This window comes from Garra rufa, unplaced genomic scaffold, assembly GCF_049309525.1.
Source record: "Garra rufa unplaced genomic scaffold, GarRuf1.0 hap1_unplaced_002, whole genome shotgun sequence".
In the NCBI taxonomy this organism is placed as follows: Eukaryota; Metazoa; Chordata; class Actinopteri; order Cypriniformes; family Cyprinidae; genus Garra; species Garra rufa.
Window position 1 is genome coordinate 13,304,559 of NW_027394277.1, and position 7,500 is coordinate 13,312,058.

At 36.7% G+C, this 7,500-nt stretch overlaps 1 protein-coding gene and 5 non-coding genes across 6 annotated transcripts in view; 1 reads left to right on the top strand and 5 right to left on the bottom strand.

Annotated features, from left to right (window-relative positions):
- LOC141305375 (uncharacterized) overlaps window positions 1-7,500 on the top strand; it is a 566,500-nt gene that overhangs the window by 217,826 nt on the left and 341,174 nt on the right. The window lies entirely within an intron of this gene.
- On the bottom strand, window positions 5,229-5,347 carry LOC141306749 (5S ribosomal RNA). The gene has a single exon (XR_012345707.1). It is a non-coding gene; the product is annotated as a 5S ribosomal RNA (ribosomal RNA).
- LOC141305487 (5S ribosomal RNA) lies at window positions 6,149-6,267 on the bottom strand. Its single transcript, XR_012344452.1, has one exon. It is a non-coding gene; the product is annotated as a 5S ribosomal RNA (ribosomal RNA).
- LOC141308105 (5S ribosomal RNA) lies at window positions 6,352-6,470 on the bottom strand. Its single transcript, XR_012347028.1, has one exon. It is a non-coding gene; the product is annotated as a 5S ribosomal RNA (ribosomal RNA).
- On the bottom strand, window positions 7,272-7,390 carry LOC141308203 (5S ribosomal RNA). Its single transcript, XR_012347126.1, has one exon. It is a non-coding gene; the product is annotated as a 5S ribosomal RNA (ribosomal RNA).
- Window positions 7,475-7,500, bottom strand: part of LOC141308106 (5S ribosomal RNA) — a 119-nt gene continuing 93 nt past the window's right edge. Inside the window, exon 1 of the ribosomal RNA XR_012347029.1 lies at window positions 7,475-7,500. This exon is cut by the window's right edge and continues 93 nt beyond it. This is a non-coding gene — a ribosomal RNA (5S ribosomal RNA).

Sequence of the window (7,500 nt, forward strand, 5' to 3'; positions counted from 1 at the left end):
CATTTTAAAATAATTCCACAGTGTTAAAATGTACTCATCAACCTTACATTTAAATAATCTCCACAGATCTAATACACACCCTTTACTCTTTCCTAAATTCCTCCTTTTCCATATAGCACTTTTCGCCAAAACCAATAACAACTCTATCACTTTTTTATTCTTGCATTTTTCCTTCACTCCCAAAATTAAAGTTTGATTCCAGTCACTCTCTTCTTTCCCATCCCTTAAACTCTTAATCATTTTCTTTAACATTTGAAAAAATGTTTCCAATTTTTCACAAAATAAAAACAAATGTAGAATACCTTCATCCAGTTTTTTACATATTTTACAAATGGCATCACTTTCCTTCCCCATTATACAAAGCCTCATTTCCGAAAAAATCACATTATGTCTGATAAAATAGTCTAGACACTCCAAATCTGTACTTCCAATCCCACTTCTTATATTCTTCCAAATATCATTCTCTTCAATTCCATTAAAATGTCTCAACCACATTTGATTTGCATTGGGTTTCTTAAAAATATATTTTTTAAGACATTGATAAAACATCCTTACATTACACAATCTCAAATCCACCATTTTGTCTTCCATTTTCATATACACATCAACTTTGCTTTCTGTTTCTTCTCTTTTTTTAATTTCTTCCAACCACTCTTTTGGTACTGCACTTTTAACTTCATCATATTGTTTTTCCAGACTAGCCACACTATATTCTTCTTTTTCTTCTTCCATAGCATCTATGATCACTTGTAACGGCAAAAATCCATCTTTAAATTCATACAACACATCTTTGACTTGCCTTATCCCTACTTCCCACCATTTCTTAAAAAATAAAACTTGTCCATTAAAAACAATGTTACTGTTCAAGAAAATAGGTTGATTGAGGACCGTTTTTCTCCCAAATGGCTTAAAATCAATCTCCTTGAGAAAAAAACCCCAAGCAACTAAAACCTCTTTATAAAAATTTGGTATCCCCTCCATCATCCAATTTTTGAGTTTCATCCATAAAATGTTATCATTTAAAAATACATTCCCACATTTTGCTAAAAAATGTTTCATTGTAATTTTCCAATCTCCCTTTTTATCCATGTCCAAATATTTTTTAACCACCTTCACTCTCATACTTTTCTTTTTTAATTCTATATCAACAAGTCCCAACCCTCCCTCTTCTGGCCTTCCAATGAGTGTGTGGTATGCTATTCTTGGGGGTTTTTTCTCCCATATAAAATCCATAATATATTCTTTTACTCTTTTTTCCACCCATTTTGGCATTGAAACCACTGATAAAATGTACCACATTTTGGTTAACATTAAAACGTTCGCTATTAAAACCTTCCCTTTCAAATTCAAAATTCTTTTTTGCCAAAAATTCTGTTTTTCATTGCACCTATAACCTCTTCCCACATTCTGTCTGTTGCACTCTTCTCATCTTTACCTAGCGTTACTCCTAAAATCTTCATTTCTTGTACTTCTTTAAAACCCAGAACCTCTTTTAAATCAGACACTTCTCCAAATCTCATATAAACAGTTTTTTCCTCATTTACTTTTGCTCCTGTACCTTTACAAAACCTTGTCACCCTTTCCATTACATTTTCAACACTTTTATAATCTTCCACAATTAGTGTAGTGTCATCTGCATATTGAAATACTTTTGTTTCTTCTAGTCCCTCCTCAATTTTTATCCCTTTTATTTCTTTATCTTTTTGAATTAACATCCCTAGTGGTTCTGCTATCAGCGTATATAGCTGTGCTGATAATGGACATCCTTGTCTAATGGATCTTGTGACATTAAAAGGATTGGTTAAAAAGCCGTTACATTTTACTCTTGTCATTATATTTCTATATAAAATCCTTAACCACTCTTTAAAATTCTCCCCAAAACCAAAATGATCTAAAATCGAAAATAAAAACTCATGCTCCACTCTATCGAAAGCCTTCTCGAAGTCTAGGCTAATTATATATCCTTTCCTATTATTTTCCTTTAAAATACTCATTATGTCTCGTATACCACTTGTTGTATCCGCTATATCCCTCCCTGTCACCCCGTAGGCCTGGTTTGTCTCAATTATTTTTGGTAAGACATTCTTCAATCTACTTGATAAAATTTTAGCTAAAATCTTCAAATCTGCATTCAACATTGTAATCGGCCTATAATTCTTCAAACTCTTATTATCACCTTTTCTTTTATAAATCAACTTCATTAGTCCCATACTCATTCTTTGATCCAGCTCTTTTTTCTTAAATATTTCATCATACACTTCTTTTAAGATCTTACTTATTTCCTTCTTAAAAATCTTATAAAATTCATTCACTATTCCATCTATTCCCGGACTTTTGTTACTTTTTAGACTTTCTATCGCTTGTATTATCTCTTCTTCCTTTATTTCCTCGTCACAGTCTTTTTTGTCTTCTTCTTCTACTCTCGCTTTGATATGTTGCAGTAAGTAATTTTTGTTTTCCTCTTCTATACCTTCCTCTCTAAACAAGTCTTCATAAAAAATCCTTACTTCATTTAAGAGTAACTCTGTTCCTATTATGGACTCTTCATCTTTGTTTTTTAGTTCTTTTATTGTATCTGCCCTTCCCCTTCTTCTTTCTAGGTCAAAAAAAAATTTAGTACATTTTTCCCCTTCTATTGTGTATCTAGCTTTGCTCCTTAGTCTTGCCCCTTGACATTTTTCCTCTTCCATTTTCTTAAGCTTCTCTTCTAACTCTACTATTTTTTGAATATCCATTACCTTTTCCTTTGTTTCTTTTCTTAAACTTTCTCTAATTCCCTGTTCTTTAGCATTTTTGGCTTTTCTCATACCTTTACTAAATTCAATTGAATACTTCTTTATTTCATATTTTACATTTTCCCACCATATTCGTTTGTCTTCCCCATACATGCCATCCTTCTTTTCCTGTTCCATTAAATCATATATTCCCAATTTGTAATTCTCATCTTTTAAAATTCCAAAATTTAAAATCCACACCCCTGGTCCTTTATCCTCCTTGTTAAAATCTATTTTCCACCTTATCATCTTGTGATCACTAAAACTAGTGTCACTATAAACAATATCATCAATAAAATAATCTATATCCCTTGTACTTAAAATAAAATCAATTCTCGTTTGATTCAAAAAGTTACCAACCAAGCTCCTTCTAGTAAATTCTTTTTTGTTTTCATGTCTCTCCCTCCACACATCAGTCATGTTTCTTTCTTCCATTAAAGATACCAGCTCTTTTCTTCCCATGTCTGTTCTAAAAACCATTCCCTCCGCTATATCTCTTTTACTAAACACAGTGTTAAAATCTCCTACAATTATTACTGACTTCCATTTATCTATTATTCCTCTAATGTTTTCAAAAAACTCCCTTTTTTCTTTCTCTTCTGTTGGCGCATGAACATTCATTAAAATAAACTCTTTTTCCCCGTGACTTATTTCAACAGCATTACATTTTCCTTTTCCATCATTATATATTTCTTTCACTTTGCAGTCAATATCATTTCTTATTAAAATCGCCACTCCACTTCCTAACTTTACATCTCCATTACTATAAAACATTTCACCATTCCACATCTTTTTGACATTGTCAATTACCTCCTTTTTCCAGTTCGTTTCCTGAAATACAATAATGTCTTCTTTCTTGCATAGTTCTAGAGTATTTTTCAGTTTGTTCATATTCATTAATCCTCTTGCATTCCAGCATACAAAATTTAAAACCATACTGTACAAAAATAAATAATTAAAAACAGTCATTCTTGATTATCTTCTCCATCTTCCCCACTCAACACCTCAATTTTATTCTCTGAATACTTAAGTCTTTTCCTTTTTGCCATTTCCAAATTAGGTATTACCTTCAGTTGTTTTCTCCGTGGCATTATTCCCAGTCCTCTGTCCTTTTGGTTCTTTATTCCTTCCTCTCCTGTCAGTTCTACTACAATCAGTTCTCCTCCCCTTGATAGTGTTTCTTCCGCTGATTTCTCTTCCTCCATTCTTTCCTCCTGATCTTCTACTTCCTGTTGCTCTTCTTTTTCTTGTTCTTTACTAGTCCCATGTCCCTCTCTTCCAGTTATCTCGTACTGCTCTTCCTCTTCGTTTGTTTCTTGGGTTTCTGTAGTGTTGTTATGCATCTGCCCGTTCATTTGTTGCTCCTCCTCTTCCTCGTTGTTCTGCATCCAGCATTCACATTTGTTTAGCGTTTTAAAACAGTCTGGACACTTCACTGCATTGCATTCCCGTGCAAAATGACCATGCTCCTCACATTTGCGACACTTAAAGTCTGGACAGTCCTTCAGGAAATGCTCCGGGCTCATACACAACCGGCAGGTTTTAACCTGCTTATTGTGTATCACCCGAAAATGCTGAGTTCCTTCTGCTGTCTCAAACCGCGTACTATATGGGAGCGACGCCACCTCTCTTGGGAATTTAGCTTTGATGAACCTTGTTCCATCTTCAATATCCGTACCTGGATAACATCTCCTCTTCATACTTGAGGCAGGGATAACTCCCCACCCCTCCAGTTTCGTTATGATGTCGTCGTCACTCAGATAGACGGGTATATGCATAAATGACACCACATACTCCCTGTCTTCCAACTTCCTCACTTCACAAATGTGTCCATTGATATCCAGTCCATTTAACAGTTCATCACAACATTCCTCAGATTCCATTGTTACCTCATATTGTTTCTGTTGTTTCGGGCGCACCGCCAAAATTCCCTTCACACCGATTTTCTTCGTTATTGCTTTAATGATACTCTCTGCATTGCCATCTCTTGTTTCACTCACATCAATAGTTATTGTTGCCTCTTTCCTGTATAGCCTCTTTGTGCTGCTTATGATCCTTTCTCGTTGTCCTAATTCAGTCCTTTGTTCTTTTGCCATCTCTATCTCTGCCGCCATTTCCTTGTTGCTGCCGTGTAGTCCGTCCGAATCACTCATACTTGCGAAAAAACAACAAACACAAACCACTTCCCAGACAGCACACGGCTGCTGGTTAGTGGTTTAAAACAAAAAAACTTACTAACACAAACCAAAACTTATTTTCACTCACACTAACCAAATAAATCGAGAAGGTAAGAGTATCTCTCTTTCCAAACTGCAGTCACACACTTCCTGGTTTGCTCTAGGGCGCTCTCAGGGTGGTGTGGCCATAAGCGAGGGCTGCTCCAAAAAGTGGGCTATTTAAAGATCAGCCTCCGTAAAAGCCAGCATATTATATAAATAGTGAAGAAAAGGCAAAAGCTTACAGCACCTGGTATTCCCAGGCGGTCTCCTATCCAAGTACTAACCAGGCCCGACGCTGCTTAGCTTCCGAGATCAGACGAGATCGGGCGCTCTCAGCGCGGTATGGCCATAAGCGAGGGCTGCTCCAAAAAGTGGGCTATTTAAAGATCAGCCTCCGTAAAAGCCAGCATATTATATAAATAGTGAAGAAAAGGCAAAAGCTTACAGCACCTGGTATTCCCAGGCGGTCTCCCATAAAAGTGTAACAATCGGCCTTATCAGCCGAGTTACAAGACTAAAATGGGGTCAGATTTAACTGTGAGAGATGACTAGTGGTTAAAAGAATGAGACATAAAAGAAAATTGGTTTAAATAGATTTGGTGTATATACAAGGTTCACATAAAAGACTTTAAAACAACACGATAAAACTAGGTAAACTCTGTTAAAAGAATACAGTTCATTTGTCCATACCCTAAAAACAGGTAAACTCTGTTAAAAGAATACAGTTCATTTGTCCATACCCTAAAAACAGTCCAAGAACCCCAGTGTGTTGATAAGTCCAATGTGAGTGTCCACCAGTGTATATACAATCCACAGAAAGTGTAATCCAAAGTTTGCAGGTGGTGAATGGAAAGGTGAGCTCTAAAATTAGCAACTCCTCAATCCAACAGTTTGGTGACTGTCCTTTGTTTGTCATGCTGCTCTCTTATACAGTTGTACTTCCTGCTTCCTGTCATGTGTCTAGTCACATGACAGGCCAACCATCCATTTATTAAAGACACATACACTTAAAATGTTAAGAGTAATAAAATGGCCTAAAAAACATGTAAAACACTTAAAACTCTATAATACATGTAAATGATTGTAATAAATAGAGCGGTAAAACACGTCTTTCTAAAAGCCAGCATGTTATATAAATAGTGAAGAAAAGGCAAAAGCTTACAGCACCTGGTATTCCCAGGCGGTCTCCCATCCAAGTACTAACCAGGCCCGACGCCGCTTAGCTTCCGAGATCAGACGAGATCGGGCGCTCTCAGCGCGGTATGGCCATAAGCGAGGGCTGCTCCAAAAAGTGGGCTATTTAAAGATCAGCCTCCGTAAAAGCCAGCATATTATATAAATAGTGAAGAAAAGGCAAAAGCTTACAGCACCTGGTATTCCCAGGCGGTCTCCCATCCAAGTACTAACCAGGCCCGACGCTGCTTAGCTTCCGAGATCAGACGAGATCGGGCGCTCTCAGCGCGGTATGGCCATAAGCGAGGGCTGCTCCAAAAAGTGGGCTATTTAAAGATCAGCCTCCGTAAAAGCCAGCATATTATATAAATAGTGAAGAAAAGGCAAAAGCTTACAGCACCTGGTATTCCCAGGCGGTCTCCCATAAAAGTGTAACAATCGGCCTTATCAGCCGAGTTACAAGACTAAAATGGGGTCAGATTTAACTGTGAGAGATGACTAGTGGTTAAAAGAATGAGACATAAAAGAAAATTGGTTTAAATAGATTTGGTGTATTTACAAGGTTCACATAAAAGACTTTAAAACAACACGATAAAACTAGGTAAACTCTGTTAAAAGAATACAGTTCATTTGTCCATACCCTAAAAACAGGTAAACTCTGTTAAAAGAATACAGTTCATTTGTCCATACCCTAAAAACAGTCCAAGAACCCCAGTGTGTTGATAAGTCCAATGTGAGTGTCCACCAGTGTATATACAATCCACAGAAAGTGTAATCCAAAGTTTGCAGGTGGTGAATGGAAAGGTGAGCTCTAAAATTAGCAACTCCTCAATCCAACAGTTTGGTGACTGTCCTTTGTTTGTCATGCTGCTCTCTTATACAGTTGTACTTCCTGCTTCCTGTCATGTGTCTAGTCACATGACAGGCCAACCATCCATTTATTAAAGACACATACACTTAAAATGTTAAGAGTAATAAAATGGCCTAAAAAACATGTAAAACACTTAAAACTCTATAATACATTTAAATGATTGTAATAAATAGAGCGGTAAAAGACGTCTTTCTAAAAGCCAGCATATTATATAAATAGTGAAGAAAAGGCAAAAGCTTATAGCACCTGGTATTCCCAGGCGGTCTCCCATCCAAGTACTAACCAGGCCCGACGCTGCTTAGCTTCCGAGATCAGACGAGATCGGGCGCTCTCAGCGCGGTATGGCCATAAGCGAGGGCTGCTCCAAAAAGTGGGCTATTTAAAGATCAGCCTCCGTAAAAGCCAGCATATTATATAAATAGTGAAGAAAAGGCAAAAGCTTACAGCACCTGGTATTCCCAGG